Source organism: Gossypium arboreum, chromosome 9 (assembly GCF_025698485.1).
Source record: "Gossypium arboreum isolate Shixiya-1 chromosome 9, ASM2569848v2, whole genome shotgun sequence".
NCBI classification, from domain to species: Eukaryota; Viridiplantae; Streptophyta; class Magnoliopsida; order Malvales; family Malvaceae; genus Gossypium; species Gossypium arboreum.
Window position 1 is genome coordinate 14,896,603 of NC_069078.1, and position 17,309 is coordinate 14,913,911.

The following is a 17,309-nucleotide window of genomic DNA, read 5'->3' on the forward strand; positions in this document are numbered from 1 at the left end:
AGGCCTCACAACCTTTCCAAATCCACTTCTCACCCTCAATGCCGATATCACATTAGACAAATAGTCCCTTCGCTCACCTATCACCATAACCTCATCCCTTCCGTGGTCCTTAGCACCATTCGCTTAGCAAAGACAAATTCGAGTCGCCTTATGCTTAACAAGCCACCCATTCCTAGAATGAGATCAAACTCTCCAAACGGCAACTCCATTAGATCGCCAGGAAAGATCCTACCTTGAGTTTCTAAGGGTACATCCTTATACAGCTTGTCTACCCTAACCGAGTGACCCAAGGGACTTAGCACAGATACCCCACTCACTATCTTCTTAGAATTCACTCCCAAAGACCCAGATATGGCACACGCAACATAAGAATGAGTAGATCCAATATCCACCAAGGCAGTATACGACATATTAGAAACTAAAAACGTACCAGTTATGACATCAGGTGCGTCGCCTTCCTCTCGACGACGAGCTGCATACACCAACGCTGGCTGTCGAGCCTCAGCATTTCCAGTTCCCCTGCCAGGCGCCCCTCGACCTCGACCATTTCCATTCCCATTTCCGCTCTTACCTTGTCCACGTCCTCTCAGTGGTTGTGGTCCACCTCTCATGGGTTGAACAACCGTCTCAGACAAAGAATCGAGCTCGATCACTCTCTCTGTGGGCGATCCTTAACTCTGTGCTCCATAGATCCGCATCGGAAACAAGCACCAGAACGTTTCCTACACTCACCCAGGTGTACTTTACCACAGTCCCCACAGATTGGCGTTCTAACCACATTCATCGGAATGGCTCGAACTGACTCCTCCACTCTCGCCCTTTTGACATTCTTGTTTGCTCCACCCGAAGGTCCAGAATCCCTCCGAAAACGGTTCTGATCTTTCTCACTTTCTACGCCTCTCGACGCTTTACCTCCTCAGCGATCTTAGCTTTTTCCACCAGAACCGCGAAGTCACGCTCCCTCTGCGGAGCAATCAGCACCTTAAGGTCATCTCTGAGTCCATCCTCAAAGCGAACGCTATGCTCATACTCCGTAGCAACTATTCCCACAGCATACCTACTCAGCCTCAGAAATTTAGCCTCGTACTCAGCAACAGTTTTGCCTCCTTGGACCAGATTCAGGAATTCTTTCCTACGGGCATCCACATAACTTGCCCCGACGTACTTTCCTTTAAAGGCTGTCTTAAACAGCTCCCAAGTAACCCTATCACCGGGTTCCATCCTCACGGTGAGCCACCACCGATAAGCCTCATCTCGCAAAGAACGATCGGCCCCTTCAACTTCGCTCCACGTAAGCAGTCCAAGTCATCCATAATTGCCCGTGGCCTCCAACCAATATTCTGCCACATTCGGGGCTACACCAGATACACCCTTAAAGATCTCTGCTCCGTTAGCCCGGAGTCATTCAGAAATCGATCCTCGAATTTCGTTGCCCGAACTTGCCCCGGCAACCCTTTCCAGAACTCGAAGTATAGCCTGCGACAGGGCGTCATCCCTGGTACCACGATCATGTGATTCCACTTCCGTTGCCGAAGGTACCGGTGCTTCTGCTGCTGACATATGTCCTAAAGACGAAGATCCCGCTCGAGCTCTTCCTCGGCCTCGTCCAGGGCCTCTACCTCGAGCTGCTCGCGTACTCATATCGTATTATCTGATTACGAATTTTATGCGTTAATATCATTCCAATGTTTATTACAGATGTTTTATGATTCAGACAGTAATTCAGAATTGGTTTTCGCAGAATCGATGTCTAGCTACGGTCTTAGTCTTTTAGTAAGCTTTTCTAGGATTTCAGTAGCATCCTATCTAGAGTATTCTAGTAAAGTTTCAGTACAGACAGATAATATATATTCAGAAAAAAGTTCAAAATACTTACAGACTTGGGCCGGAGATTCGGAATGCCACTCACTATTCCAGATTTTGAAAACAGAGTTTTACAGTCTCCAAAAAACTTTTTTTTCAACAACTTTGTTATTGTAAACCCAATCCACAGCCGAGTTGTTGTAACCTAGGCTCTGATACCACTAAATGAAACACCTCAAACCCGGTCTAGACGTTATGACCGGATCCGGTGTGCCACATCGATGCGTTCAAAATGTTCCGTATTACTTAGTTTGGAAAACTTAGTTGGTGTTGTAGAAGATACTTTTAAAAGTAGGTTAAAGTGATAGAAGCTGTGCACCAGGTAGGAAACCAGGAAAAGAGGAGGTGAGTCCGTCGGACTGCTTAAGAACCAAGCTCCCTTCGGATCCAATCCTAGACATGCACACCACCATTGCCACACTCTAACATCTCGTATAATTGTGAGAAAACCATTTGGTTAAGTCCATCCTAATAAAGTGATTAAGTTTGAAAATGTTTGCTTAGCAGAAATCTTACTTGTAATCGTGTTATTTTGAAATCACTTAATGTTTTTGAAAATGCGTCCTAAAGCTAACCCATTTTCCTTAGTTATCATAGTTTTTCATCATAATAAAATAAAATAATAAAAGTAAAACAAAACCATAAAAATAGTTAAGCGGCCTTATTACATTTAAAACCAAAAACCATAAATGAAATTAAAAGGACGTCCAATTCACCGAAAAGAAACCAGTTCAGAGAAACATGTGGCGATCTGAATCTCTCACACTCCAAGCCCACTATGGTTGAGGATTACTGCGAGGATGAAAATAGGGGTGAGTTTTGGGAAACTCAGTGTGTAATTCAACCCAACCATAGCCTAAATCAGTTCAAACCACAGAGACAGAATAAGTTGGCCTCAACCCAGAACAGATATCAGAATAAAGCCCATAGGCCCAGAACAGACCCGAACAGATATATCATGCTTATGCAGAAACCCAACCGTATCCAACCACAAACACCCCCATACCATCCTTTCACCATGTGGGAAGACTACTCGACCCACCCAACCGCTACACACCACAAAAATATGCAGCATGGCTACCAGATACAGAAAATGTGACAGAGTTACCAGATACAGATATTTTGTGGTAGTGCCACCAGAACAGATATATGTAGCAGGGCCACTAGAACAGATAATTTGTGGCATAGCCACCAGGATGCTTCCTCCATAATATAGCCCATGTCCCAATGCAACAGATATACATTCATGGCATACATCATACAAATTGAATTCATCATGCTTTTCAGACAAAATTAACCCTAGGGGTATAAAGGTCATTTTGCATACATAGGGGTATAATGGCAATTTTGCATACATAGGGGTATAATAGCACATCTAACTATTTCTAAGGTTTCCATGCATATCGTAGCCATTACGTTTAGCTAGAAACACTTACTGAGTGTTCTTACCGAATTGGGCCCGTTGGCCCATTAACCCAGTTTTGGCCCATTAAGCCCAAAATATCAAAACGCATTTAAATCGCTGCATCGCAGCTTTTATCACTTTCGATTACCAGTAATAATTACACATACGTCTTACGAGCATTTGCACACTCGCAAGTGCCCAAAATACAGGCTTTTCAGCATTTCAGCTTTTCGGCTTTTGTTGATCTACCCTATGAGAGGGTGTCAGTTACACACCTGTTTTTGGGATTTCCTCGACGAGATCTACACACGAACTTCCTACAATTGAATCACTTAATATTACTCCAAATATCAAAATAAGATTGAGTATATAGTCCCCTACCACATTCGGCCAAACATGCCTAAAACACTTATTGCTCTTACCTTACTGCCGAAAGATGGTTAACTCCAAAGATCCGATCGTTCCACCTGTCCAAGCCCATGATCAACCACCTCTAAATCATGCTATTACCAAAACAAAATAGTTACTACGACCCCTCAGGGTTACAAGTCTAAATCGACCACCTCCCTAGCTTTTAGGGATTTCGGCTTTTCCTAAAATATGTAAGAAGACTAAGTTTTGGAGAAGACTTACCACCGATTCCTTAGTGAATGATTCCAATGAGTTTCCCACTCGATCCCGATGTAGATCTAAACCCTCAGATGATAACAAAAGTCGGGTTTTCAGTGACTTTAATATTCGGCCAAGTCCCTTTTAATGTGGGGTTTTCGGCTTTTTGCAACTTGTTTTTAGAAAGATAAAAGGAGAGGGTTTTGCTATGGTCTTGTCGTCAAAACTTGAGGTTTTAGAGGGCTGGTGAATCGGCCACAAATGATGAAGAGAAGAGATGTGGTTTTGGTTATAAGAAATCGGCACAAAAAGAATCAAGCTTTCGGGATTTCAGCTTTTTATGGCCACAGGCTATGAAGGTTTTGAAACGGTTGAAGGGAAAAATGGAGATGAACAAGATGGTAGGAAGGTTCGGCAATGGAGGAAGGAAGAAGGAAGATAGATGGAGAGAAGAAGAAAAGAAAAGAAAGGAAGAGAAGGAAGAATGGTCAGAAAAGAAAAAAATGGCACAACACTCCCAAATGCCGAATTTATACCTAGCCTTTGACCTAGCCGAAATTTACCCCCTAAAGAAACCCTTGGCCGGCCAAATCTTGCTCCTCAAGAGTCCACTATTCAGCCAACACCATCCTCCTTGATCAGCTCCTAAATCCTCTCCCTTATCCCCTCCTTACTCAATCTCCTGAGCAACTCAAACTCCTCCTGACAGACTTTTACTTCAGTTCCACTACTTACCTTTTTTGTTCATAAAAATTAATCCCTTGATTTGCTGTCATTGTGACTTGAACCTGGGTCCTCCCTAGCTTCCACACACCACTTATAGCCTTCCCTATGGCGTCACTTGCCACTTCACCACTTGCTTCCTTGTGATCTATTTTACACAATTAATTCCTCAAAGCCCACTTTACCAGAACCCCTTTCTCTTACGGAATTAAAATTAATTAAAACTATCGGGTTATCCTAAGCTTGGGCCTTCTAGAGGCCCACTATCACAATTAAACCTACACTTAACAAGCAAAACACAGAATTTTTAATTTTACAGATTTTTTTTCAGAATTCCCAAAAATTTGGGGCGTTACAAAACGAGAAAAGAATAACCATGTTGTGAGTGATATAGGTACCTAAATGAAAAGCATGAGATGTGAGCTTAGTATATGCTATGTGAATTGTGTTGGATAGTGACGAGTAAGTTGTGCTTATGCCTATTTTAGTGTTATGAGCATGATGATGAATGGTAAAGTTGTCGTTATATTTATTTTCATGCAACTTATTAAGCTTTATGTTTACCCTATTTCTTTCTTTTTTCTTATAGTGCCGCTATAGTAGCTCGAGGATCAACCCTATGTCGGAAAAACCAGTCACACTATCAACAAAAGCACTTGGTATAGTTAGATATTTTATTTTGGTTATGGCATGTATAAGACACTGACTTTTGAGTTTTGTGTCATTGTTAATTGGCCAAATGTGTTGGCTTACTTTAGCTTTTGATTCATTTTGTATAAGGGCATGGAAAAATGGCTAATATTGAAAGTTATTATGTTAATGCAAGTAATCTTTCATGAATGTGAAATTGTTGACATGGTTGAATATATGTAATGTATATAAGTCTTGATTAGGGTTGTTCTTATGTTGTGTTTTAGGGTGGCAAAGGGCTTGGTAGATAGCCCTATATTGTTCACACAACTAGACATACGAGCGTGTGTCTAAGCCGTATGTAACACACGGTCAACCCCACGGGTGTGATGTTTGGCCGTGTGTCCCCTGCACATAAAATTTGCAGGTTAATCTGTATAGTAGTAAACACATGGGTAGAGACACGACCGTGTGTCTCAGCCGTGTGAAGGACATAACCTAGCATACGAGCGTGTACCTTGGCTGTGTGACCCTTAAGAATTGCTAACGTCAGAAACAGAATGTCCAGGTTTTTGTACACGGGCTAAGACACGAGCATGTCATGGCCGTGTAAGGGACACGGGAGTGTGCCAGGCCGTGTGAAAACCCCTGTAGGTTTGAATTTGAAATTAATTCTACACGGGTAAAAGACACGGGCGTGTCCCTGTATGTTTAGGCCGTGTGAGCCATACGGGCCAACACCACGAGCACGTCGAATTGGTCACACGGGCGTGTCCCCCTGTATCTAGTATTATTTTTTAGTGTTCGTTGAAGGACCTGAATTGGGCCCGATTAGTTTTTAAATAAATGTTTGGAGTCTCGTAGGTCATATTGAAGAAGTTTAGACAAAGTTTTAAATTGACCAGGTCTTGATGATTCAGAAAAGTAGGAATGCATGTGTTTAAGGTAGGTAACGCCATGTATTCAGTCCCGGCGTAGGGTGTGGGGTGTTATATTTAGTGGTATGAGAGCATGGTTTAGTCGGTCCTAGGACTAAGTTAGCATGGGTTCGAGTCTAGCTATACATGCTATAACTATATATTGATAGTGTGACGACTCCTGACGAGATAAATTGTGTTTTATTCATATAGTAAATGGATCCTAACATAGCTATGACAGATGATATGGAGAGCAATGTGTCGGCTCTCGCTGAAGGGACCGCAACAGTAGATAGTGAGCCCGTGACGATGAGTCAGGGCGAAGGAGCTAGAGAAGCTTACATCTACATGATGGATGCCTGGTACTCAAAATTTATTCAAGCGAATCCGAATACTCCACCTCTCCCACCTCCTCCGATTTCTCAGTATGCCCCTATAGCTCCACAAGGAGTGGATGTGTTTAGGAGAGAGAGACCCTCGGTAGATAAGATACGAAACCGATGGGTTGAAGAATATTGGGCCAAGATTGATGATGACCCGGAGAGAGCAGAATTTTGGTTAGAAAATACCATTAGGGTATTTGATGAGTTATCTTGCACGCCTGAGGAGTGCGTGAAGTACGCAGTGTCACTCCTACGAGACTCAGCCTACCAATGGTGAAATACTCTCGTGTCCGTTGTACCGAGAGAGAGGATAACATGGGAATTCTTCCAAGAAGAGTTTTGAAAGAAGTATATCATTCAAAGGTTTAGAGATCAGAAGAGGAAGAAATTTATAGAATTGAAACAGGACCAAAAGACCGTAACAGAGTATGAACGGGAATTCGTGAGGCTCAGTGATAAGTCATAATTTATACATATTTTTATCCCATTCTTAGAATACTTTTGGATAAATTATCATTAGATTTGTGGAATTCGATGCTCCTAATCCTTTAATTTCATGTTTTATACTTAGGTGAGCATAGGAGAGTAAAAAGAGCGAGAAATGGGCCAAAAATGGAGAAAATAGGCCAATGTGAGAAATCAACACGGCCTGGACTTCCTCACACGGGTAGTTCACACGCCCGTATCTATTTAACAGATTGCAACACAACCTAAACCACCTCACACAGGCATGTCACACGGGCGTGTCCTTGTCGAGCCCAAGTCTAGTCTTATTCAGAAAAGGCCACTCTTGAGGGTTTTGAAGCATTCTAAAGCCTATATAAACACCCTAGGAGGTACCTAGAAGGGACACACGAAGTAGGAGGCAAGGAATTACTCGAAGAAAGCCGATTGATCCATCTCAAAAGTCGGATTCACCTTCAACACTGAAGATCTCCCTTCAATTCCCTTCAAGAATTCTTGAGTTTTCTTTATGTTTTGTTATCATTATTCTTTTGAGATTTTTTCTTTCATAAATATGAACTAAACCCCCTAAATACCTAAGGGAATGAAACCTAAGACGAATCTTGTTATTATTATCTAAATTAAATGATAAATATTTGATTTGTTCTTAATTATGTGTTCTTAATTCTTTCTTTGATATTCCAGGATATTAATTCAAGTTTTGATGTGCTTATTCAGAGGAGCAAAAGTCCTTGTCTAAGAGTAGATCTAACATAATTAAGCGGAGTTGATTGCACGCCTAGAGATAGGGTGACATAATTTTGCCGGATTAGGGTGAAACCTAATAAGGGAATCTATAAATCGAGTTAATGCAACACTAGGGGTTTTAATTAGAAAGATATTTCAATTAATCAACCTAGGTTAGTCTCGAGAGAGATAAGAATATAATTAGGGATTTCTACCTATCAAGTCAAATGAATAAATCGTCTAATTCAGAGTCAATAACAAGTGAAGTCTAAGTGGATTTTTCCTTAGGTATTGTCAAATCATTCAATTTTCCCAGAAGTTATTTCCCCAATTCACTTTCTATGCATTCTTAGTTTAGTAATTAGTTTAGATAAAAAAACCCCTTTATTTTTAGGCTAGATAATAAAAAGAAAGTTAATACTAGTACTTTTAGTTCCTTTTGGTTCGACATCCCGGTCTTGCCATAAGCTATACTACTGTTTGATAATGTGCGCTTGCCTTTGTCGTGATAATATTTAGTTTTCAAGAACGGACATTCATAAATTATAAAACTTATAACGATTTGCATCAATCAAGTTTTTGGCGCCATTGCCAGGGAACTAAGATATTAGGAACACTTAATTTTTATTACTTTATCCATTTATTTTATTTTGATTTTTGTTTCTAAATTTTGTTTTTCCTTCTGGCAGGTTTTTATAGATTATGACTAGAAGAAACCCATTGGGACCATTGTTTTTTGACAGTGAGATCGATTGCACAACTAGCAGAAACCACAAAGAAATAAGGCGAAACCTAAGATACACAAAGAAAGAGCAAGAGGATGATATTTCCACCACAACCGAGGAGATGGCTGAAAATCAAGAAAATCCGCTACCTCCTGCAATTGCTGCTGATCCAGTAAATCAGAATTCTGCTCCACACACTATGTATGATTATGCTAAACCTACTTTAATAGGAACTGAATCAAGTATAGTTAGGCCTGCTGTTGCTGCAAATAATTTTGAACTGAAACCTAACACGATTCAAATGATACAACAGTTTGTTCAGTTTGATGGTTTGCAGGTCGAGGATCCAAACACTCAGTTGGCAAATTTTCTGGAATTCTGTGACACTTTTAAAATCAATGGCATTTCTGATGATACCATTCACCTTCAGTTATTTCCCTTTTCGTTGAGGAAAAAAGCTAAACAGTGGTTGAACTCATTACCACAAGAGTCAATCACTACTTGGGAACAAATGACCGAAAAATTCTTACTTAAATATTTTCTGCCGGCTAAAACAGCAAAGTTGAGGAATGATACCTCTTCTTTTGTGCAGATGGATCTATAAACACTCTATGATGCATGGGAGAGATATAAGGATCTATTGAGAAGGTGACCTCACCATGGGTTACCTTTATGGTTGCAGGTTCAAACGTTTTACAACGGTGTGAACCCCTCAACAGGGCAACTTATTGATGCAGCTGCTAGTGGGACTATCAATAAAAAACACCTGAAGTGGTTTACGAATTTATTGAAGAGATGTCTCTGAATAACTATCAATGGCAAGTCATGAGAACAAAGCCGACAAAAGCAGTCGGTGTTTTCAACCTTGATCCGATTACTATGCTATCTAACCAGGTAGAAATTTTAAATAAAAAGATTGACGATTTATATGGTTCTACTCAGGTACATCCACTGATGAGTGCGATTCAAATGGAGGAGGAGTACACACAGAATATCAATCCTTCAACCTCAACACCGAGGCAAGACAAGTTCAAAATATGGGTAACGATAATTCTAGACCTCAAAATAACCCATAGAGTAATACTTATAATGCAGGTTGGAGGAACCATCCCAACTTCTCGTGGGGTAGTCAAGAGAATCAAATGCCACAACATCCTCCGAGTTTTCAACAACCACCTTACCAACAGGAAAAGAAGCCGAACCTTGAGGAGATGCTAAAAAAGTTTATCTCGGTGTCAGAAACTCGCTTTCAGAATACCGAAATAGCACTTATGAGTCAACAACATCGGTCCAAGGGCTTGAAACTCAGATAGGATAGCTCGCTAAACTAATTTCTGAACGACCACAAGGTAGCCTGCCGAGTAACACTAAATCTAATCCAAGGGAACAACTCAATGTGATTACCATTCAAGACAAGGAAGGGTTAGTTGAACCTGAACCAGAACTGAGGCAAAGAATTGTGGTAAGTAAAGGTAAAAGTGAGGTAGTCCATAGTGAGCAAAAGCTGGTGAGTAAAGAGTACAAACCACGGGTGCCATACCCCAATACGACAAGGAAAGACCGAACAGATGAACAATTTGGTAACTTCCTTAAACTTTTAAAGAAATTACATATTAACTTACCATTTATTGAAGCTCTTTCGCAGATGCCAAACGCAGTTAAATTTTTAAAAGAGCTTTTGGAAAATAAGCGGAAGTTGGATGAGGCGTCGCATGTGGTGTTGAATGCAGTTTGCACAGCCATTCTACAAAATAAGCTAGCCAACAAATTGAAAGATCCAGGGAGTTTTATGATTCCATGTTTAATTGGTAGCTTAGATGATAATAATGCATTGGCTGATTTTGGAGCTAGTATAAATGTCATGCCCTATAAAATGTTTAAACAACTAGGTCTTGGGAAACCCAAACAAACTAGGATTAGCATTCAGTTAGTCGATAAAACCATTAGATTTCCTAGGGGTATTATTGAAGATGTACTTGTCAAAATTGATAAATTTATATTTTGAATTGATTTTGTTGTTCTAAACATAGAAGAGGATAGTGCCTTTAATTTTAGGAAGGCCCTTTTTAGGAACTGCTAGAACTATAATTGATGTTGGTATAGGTAAACTCACACTTCTTGTGGATGATGAAACGATAACTCTTCAAGCTCAAAATTCTACTAATACTGATCATGTGGTGCAATCTTTTTTGTAGGAAACACGTTTAAAAAGCATACATGAGTCTCACTTAAGTAAAAACAAAGGACCTATCTATGAAGAACGAAGGCTACAAATCGAAGAACTAGATGAATGGCAGATACAGAAACCGAGAGTACACGATAGACCAAAACCACACCATGACGAGCTCAATGTTTCACCAAATCAACTTAAGGTTGGAGACAAATTACTATTTGATGCAACAGACCCTCGTATTGCCACTTCTGAACCTGATGAAGCAATCCCTCTTACGATACTTAGCATTCTTCCATATGGTACAGTCGAGGTAATTCATCCTAAATTCGGCACCTTTAAGGTAAATCGTACCCGTCTAAAACCTTATTTTGAGTTTGATAGCAGGAATGAGGAGTGTAAACTCCTCGCACTACCATGACCATAAACAGAAAGGTAAGTCGAGCTTAGACTATAAACAAGCGCTCCTCAGGAGGCAACCCGAGCATTAACAGTGTTAACTTCTTTAAATTTTAGTTTTTAACATCCAAATCACTAACTGGGTACTTGAACATAGGTTTTCCAAAAACCATAAGGCCAGGCACACGGGCGTGCCTTAGGCCGTACTCATACCACGGGCGGTGACACGACCTTGCAACACGGCGTTGTGAAAACAGAGCGAAATTTTTCCCCAACACGGGATTCGATACGTTACCACAACTGTGCGACATAGCCATGGACAAAACTGTCAAAACAACATGGGCATACGGTACACCCGTGTCTAGAAGCCGTGGTTGAAATTGAGAAATTAACAATAGAGTGAGACACGCTCGTGTCACCACTTGTGGTCGAGATTGTCAAAAAAACACGGGCGTGCAAATTTATACACGGGCGTTAGAAAAGTGAACCACATTGCGCACTGTCGTGTGATATGACCATGTGACCACACGGCCTATACACACGGGCGTGTCCTCAGGCCGTGTGGCGATCCCTCACTTAAAGATAAAAACGGGCTGGACGTGAACCACACGAGTGTGTGACACGACCGTGTGAGACTAGTATTAGGCGACACGACCGTGCCTCTTTTAAACTCGTTTTATTTTTATTTTCTTTACTTTTATTTCTATTCATTTTTGAAGACTCATGTTTTATATTTTTAAACTCTACCTATCTTTATGGTAATCATCGAATTATTCCATTAATTCTACTTCACAGTAGTGTCTTCTCATTTATCCCTCAGAATCATGCCTTTCTTTTAGCTTTATCTTCAGTTATCGCTCTAGCTAATCCAAGGATTTCATCCACAATCTTAAGTCAGTTTCACTTCTCTGCCTCTCTTTCGATATTATATTTATATAGCTATTATATATCTTTGTACATTGAGGACAATGCACATCTTAAGTGTGGGGGGGGTTATTTATATCATTATCAGAAAAATCCCTAAATTTTGCCTTATTCTCAAATAATCTTCTCATATCATTATTAGAATGAATTTTGATTAATTTATGATTTTTATTGATATGTCTTGAATTAAAACATAGGCATTTATACATTGACTGTTTAAACTTTAAGGAATTAGAGAATCAAGCATGATAAGTTGATTTTTGAGAATTAAAATTTTTAGGTTGTTCTCCTAAGTTTAGGTATTATCTTGAGTTGAAATTCACAGGTTAAACATAAAAAAAGCCATAATTTTTTGTGAGATCTTAAGCCTTTAAAGCATATATTATTTCTTTCATGCTCGCTTTTATTGTTGGTTTAAGTGCGTCAATATCAAATTGTTATTCTAGAACTTGCTTGATTATGCATGTCAAGACCACACCTTTGATTTGATCTGTTAAGATGATAAAGGCACCTAGGTTTAACCCATTCACTCCATAAAAGGCTACCTCCATAAATAACCCTTACTGAACCCCCTTGAGCCTAACAAGCCATTCATTGATTTACCCTCAATATTAACCCATAATCCATTATTGTTGAAATCCTCTCAATTAATTCAATCCCTATTTTTGTCGAGATTCGATTTGAATAAATTGCTTAGCTATGTTTTATTTTTAGCAATGTTCTATAATATTTGATTTGTTATAAAAAAAATTTATGAAATTATGTAATGCTTAGATTAAAACGATGTTATCCATGAAGATAAGCTCAAATAGGAATGTAAATTGTCAATTGTAGTATTTTTCTAGTTAGGTAATTTTTCAATTCAATCTCGATTCTAACATTCTTTTTCAGCTTGTGACCACACCCCTTAACCAAAGCCAAGTTACAACCCTCTAGAGACCTTTTGATTGATGTATCATCTCAATATATAGTGGTGGAGATTTGATTTTCACGCAAACTTATGGTATTAACTTTTCATATTGACTAATGACTGCTTAATTTGTTGTCCTTAAACACCTCGAGTGATTTGAGTGAATCTTTAGTGAGGATTTTGAATTATGTGATATTTTGAATCAAAGGTGATTACTTAGATGAGAGAAGACACCTATGTTTTCGTGATAAAATGCTCAACTTGGAATGTTTGAAACTTTGATGTCCTTCAGTTGAATTTTCAATGTATGATTACTTATGGATTATTTTGAGATATTATTGATCAAAATTATAAGTTGAGAAGAATTTATTTTGATTATGAGTTGAGGATTTTGCTTGAGGATAAGCAAACGCTTAAGTGTGGGGGTATTTGATAAGTCATAATTTATACATATTTTTATCCCATGCTTAACATATTTTGGATGAATTATCATCAGATTTGTGGAATTCGATGCTCCTAATCCTTTAATTTCATGTTTTATATTTAGGTGAGCATAGGAGAGTAAAAAGAGAGAGAAATGGGCCAAAAATGAAGAAAATGGGTCGACATGGAAAATCAACACGGCCTGGACTTCCTCACACGGGTAGTTCACACGCCCATGTCTATTTAACAGATTGCAACACAACCTAAACTACCTCACATAGGCGTGTCACACGGGCGTGTCCCTGTCGAGCCCAAGCCTAGTCTTATGCAAAAAAGGCCACTCTTGAGGATTTTGAAGCATTCTAAAGCCTATATAAACACCCCAGGAGGTACCTAGAAGGGACACACAGAGTAAGAGGCAAGGAATTACTTGAAGAAAGCCGATTGATCCATCTCAGAAGCTGGATTCACCTTCAAGACTGAAGATCTCCCTTCAATTCCCTTCAAGAGTTCTTGGGTTTTCTTTATGTTTTGTTATCATTATTCTTTTGAGATGTTTTCTTTCATAAATATGAACTAAACCCCCTAAATACCTAAGGGAAATGAAACCTAAGACAGGTCTTGTTATTATTATCTGAATTAAATGATAAATATTTGATTTGTTCTTAATTATGTGTTCTTAATTCTTGCTTTGATATTTTAGGATATTAATTCAAGTTTTGATGTGCTTATTCAGAGGAGAAAAAGTCCCTGTCTAAGAGTAGATCAAACTTAATTAAGCGGAGTTGATTGCACGCCTAGAGATAGGGTGACATAATTTTGTCGGATTAGGGTGAAACCTAATAAGGGAATCCATAAATCGAGTTAATGCACTAGATTAAGGTGAAACCTAATAAAGGAATCCATAAATCGAGTTAATGCAACACTAGGGGTTTTAATTGGAAAGAGATTTCAATTAATCAACCTAGGGTTAGACATTATTAGTCTCGAGTATAAATTAGGTATTTCTATGGATCAAGTCAAATGAATAAATCGCCTAATTCAGAGTCAATAACAAGTGAAGTCTACGTGGATTTTTCCTTAGGTATTGTCCAAATCATTCAATTTTCCCAAAAGTTATTTCCCCAATTCACTTTCTATGCATTCTTAGTTTAGTAATTAGTTTAGATAAAACAAACCAATTTATTTTTAGGCTAGATAATAAAAAGAAAGTTAATACTAATACTTTTAGTTCCTTTGGGTTTGACATCCCGGTCATGCCATAAGCCATACTACTGTTCGATAAGGTGCGCTTGCGTTTGTCATGATAATAGTTAGTTTTCAAGAACGGACATTCATAAATTATAAAACTTATCACGATTTGCATCAATCACGCAGCAAATACGTCAGGGAGTGCGTGTCTACCAAAGCTATCATGTGTAAGAGATTTGAGGACAGATTTAATGAAGATATCCAATTATTAGTTGGCATCTTAGAACTTAGGGAATTCGTGGTGCTAGTGGAGAGATCATGTAAGGCCAAGGAGTTGGCCAGAGAGAAAAGAAAAGCTAACAGTGAGTCTCAAGACTCAAGGAGAAAACAGATAGGGAAATCACAGTAGACCTCATCTAAAAGATCGAGAGAGTTTTTTACCGAATCGAACGCATCAATGGGATTCTCTAATAAGAGCAAGAATAAGTAGCATACGACGTTTAAAGCCCAAACCACTTCTACTGCGAGTGTTGGTAGTGCTCGGTCAAATAGGCCAGAGTGTTCACAATGTGGTAGATGTCATTTCGGTGAATGTCGAGCCAATAAAAGAGGTTGCTTCAAATGCGGATCTTTGGACCACTTCATCCAAGACTACCCTGAACTAGATGAGAAAGAGTAAAAGCAAGATATGAGGGTGAGTAGTGTTCCTGTGAGGGGTAGACCACAGAAGAACCTGGGTACTGGGGCTACTAGTAGAAGTAACCCTAGAGATCCAGCTGTGAGGTCTGAGGGTCGAGTGCCTGCAAGAACTTATGCCATTCGCATTCACGAAGAGGCGTCTTCACCAGATGTTATCACGGGTACTTTTTCTCTTCATGGTATTTCTTTTATTGCTTTGATTGATCCGAGGTCTACTCATTCCCACGCGTGCATAAAATTAGTACCTAGAATGAATATGTCTGTTAAGTCTACCGAATTTGTGATAAAGTGTCAAACCCACTAGGCAAACATGTGTTAGTTGACCAAGTATGTAGAAATTGTCCCTTGACAATTAAGGGTCATAGTTTTTCGGCTAATCTCATGTTGTTTCCATTTGATGAGTTCGATGTAATCCTTAGGATGGATTGGTTAACTTTACATAGTGTTGTAGTGGACTGTTGGAGGAAATCCATTGAGTTGAAATGTGAAGATGAGAATGTTCTTCAGGCTGAACCAAAGGAACCAGATGACTCACCTGTAGTAATATCATCTTTGAATGCTGAGAAATATTTGAGGAAAGGATATGAGCCACACAGGCCAACAGCACGGCCATGTTGAATTGGTCACATGGGCATGTGCCCCTGTGTCTAGTGTTATTTTTCAGAGTTCGTTGAAGGATCCAAATTGGTCCCAATTGGTTTTTAAATGAATGTTTGGAGTATCATAGGCCATATTGAAGAAGTTTAGACAAAGTTTTAAATTTGACCAGATCTTGATGATTCAGAAATGTAGGAATGCATGTGTTCAAGGTAAGTAACGCCTCGTATTCCGTCCTAGCTAAGGTGCGGATGTGGGGTATTACACCCTTATTGAACATACTCATTGAAAAAATCTTAACGAAAATAAATATAAGGAATGGAAAAAAAACTTGATAATTGTCTTGAGCTCTGAGAAACTTAAAATAGTTCTTGATAATAAGTGCCCATCGGTTACTCAAGTTGAAGCTAGAAAACGCTGGAAGGATTTCGATAAGGTAGCTTGTTGTTATGTGTTGGCAAGCATGACCAACACCTTATATAAGCAACTAGAGAGTTGTAGTACAACCAAAGCAATTCTGGATAAGCTAGAAGACATGTTTGGAGGCCAAGTTACCTTGACTCGATAGTCTGCTATAACCAATTTGATGAATGCCTAGAAAAAACCCGACACTCCGATCAAAGACCATATGATTATTCTTATGGGATACTTTATTGATGTAACAAACAATGAGGCCAATTTGGACCATAACACTCAAATTGAGATGGTGTTAAGAGCTTGTCCAAGGATTTTGCTAGCTTTTGGGTCACATATAACCTTGGAAACAAAAACCTTGTAACATCCCGATTTTGGGCCTAGTCGGAACGGTGGTTTCGAGACCACAAATCCAACATGGAAAAATTTATTTTCATTGTACATTTATGGTTTACAATTTCACGGAATGATTTCGTGAAAATCCCATTCGAAAATTTTGACGTTTGGGCACTCAATCCAGTATAAATGACTAAATTGTAAAAAGTGAAAAAGTTGAGTTCTACATGTTAGAAGTGTCAAATTGTTATGAGTTTTTAAAATGAAGGTCCTTAGATGGTAATTAGACCATTGGTTAATATGATGGACAAAAATGGGCATGAATGGGTGAAATAAAATATTTTTAAGTTAAGGGCATTTTAGTAATCTAGTAATTAAAAGAATTAAAAAGCCAAAATAGCCAAAATCCCTTGTCCATCTTCTTGCTCCAGCTGAATGTACCAAGAGAGGCCATGGTTAGGGTTTGGCTAAGCTTCCAAGCTTCATAGAAGGTTCATTTTAGCCCCGTTTTTAATGTTCTTTACGTTTTTGAAATCCTCGTAATAAGATCTACCTATTTCTACCATTAATTTGATATATGGAGAAGGTCTGAGTTTTGACCTATTTTAGAAAATTCATGTATTTTGATATTTGGTGGTAGATTATGAATGTTTATGGTTAGAGAAACGACTTCTACTAAGAGATTTTCGATTAAAATGCATAAAAGGACCAAATCGTAAAAGTTGTAAAATATGTGCTAAAAATCTATTTTAATGAAAAATATGGGCTGTTATAAGAATAAGAAAGGTTCAACTATGCAT

At 38.9% G+C, this 17,309-nt stretch overlaps 1 non-coding gene across 1 annotated transcript; it reads right to left on the bottom strand.

Moving 5' to 3' along the window:
• Positions 1–9,005: 9,005 nt before the first annotated feature.
• On the bottom strand, positions 9,006–9,112 carry LOC128281166 (small nucleolar RNA R71). Its single transcript, XR_008271378.1, has one exon. It is a non-coding gene; the product is annotated as a small nucleolar RNA R71 (small nucleolar RNA).
• Positions 9,113–17,309: the final 8,197 nt, after the last annotated feature.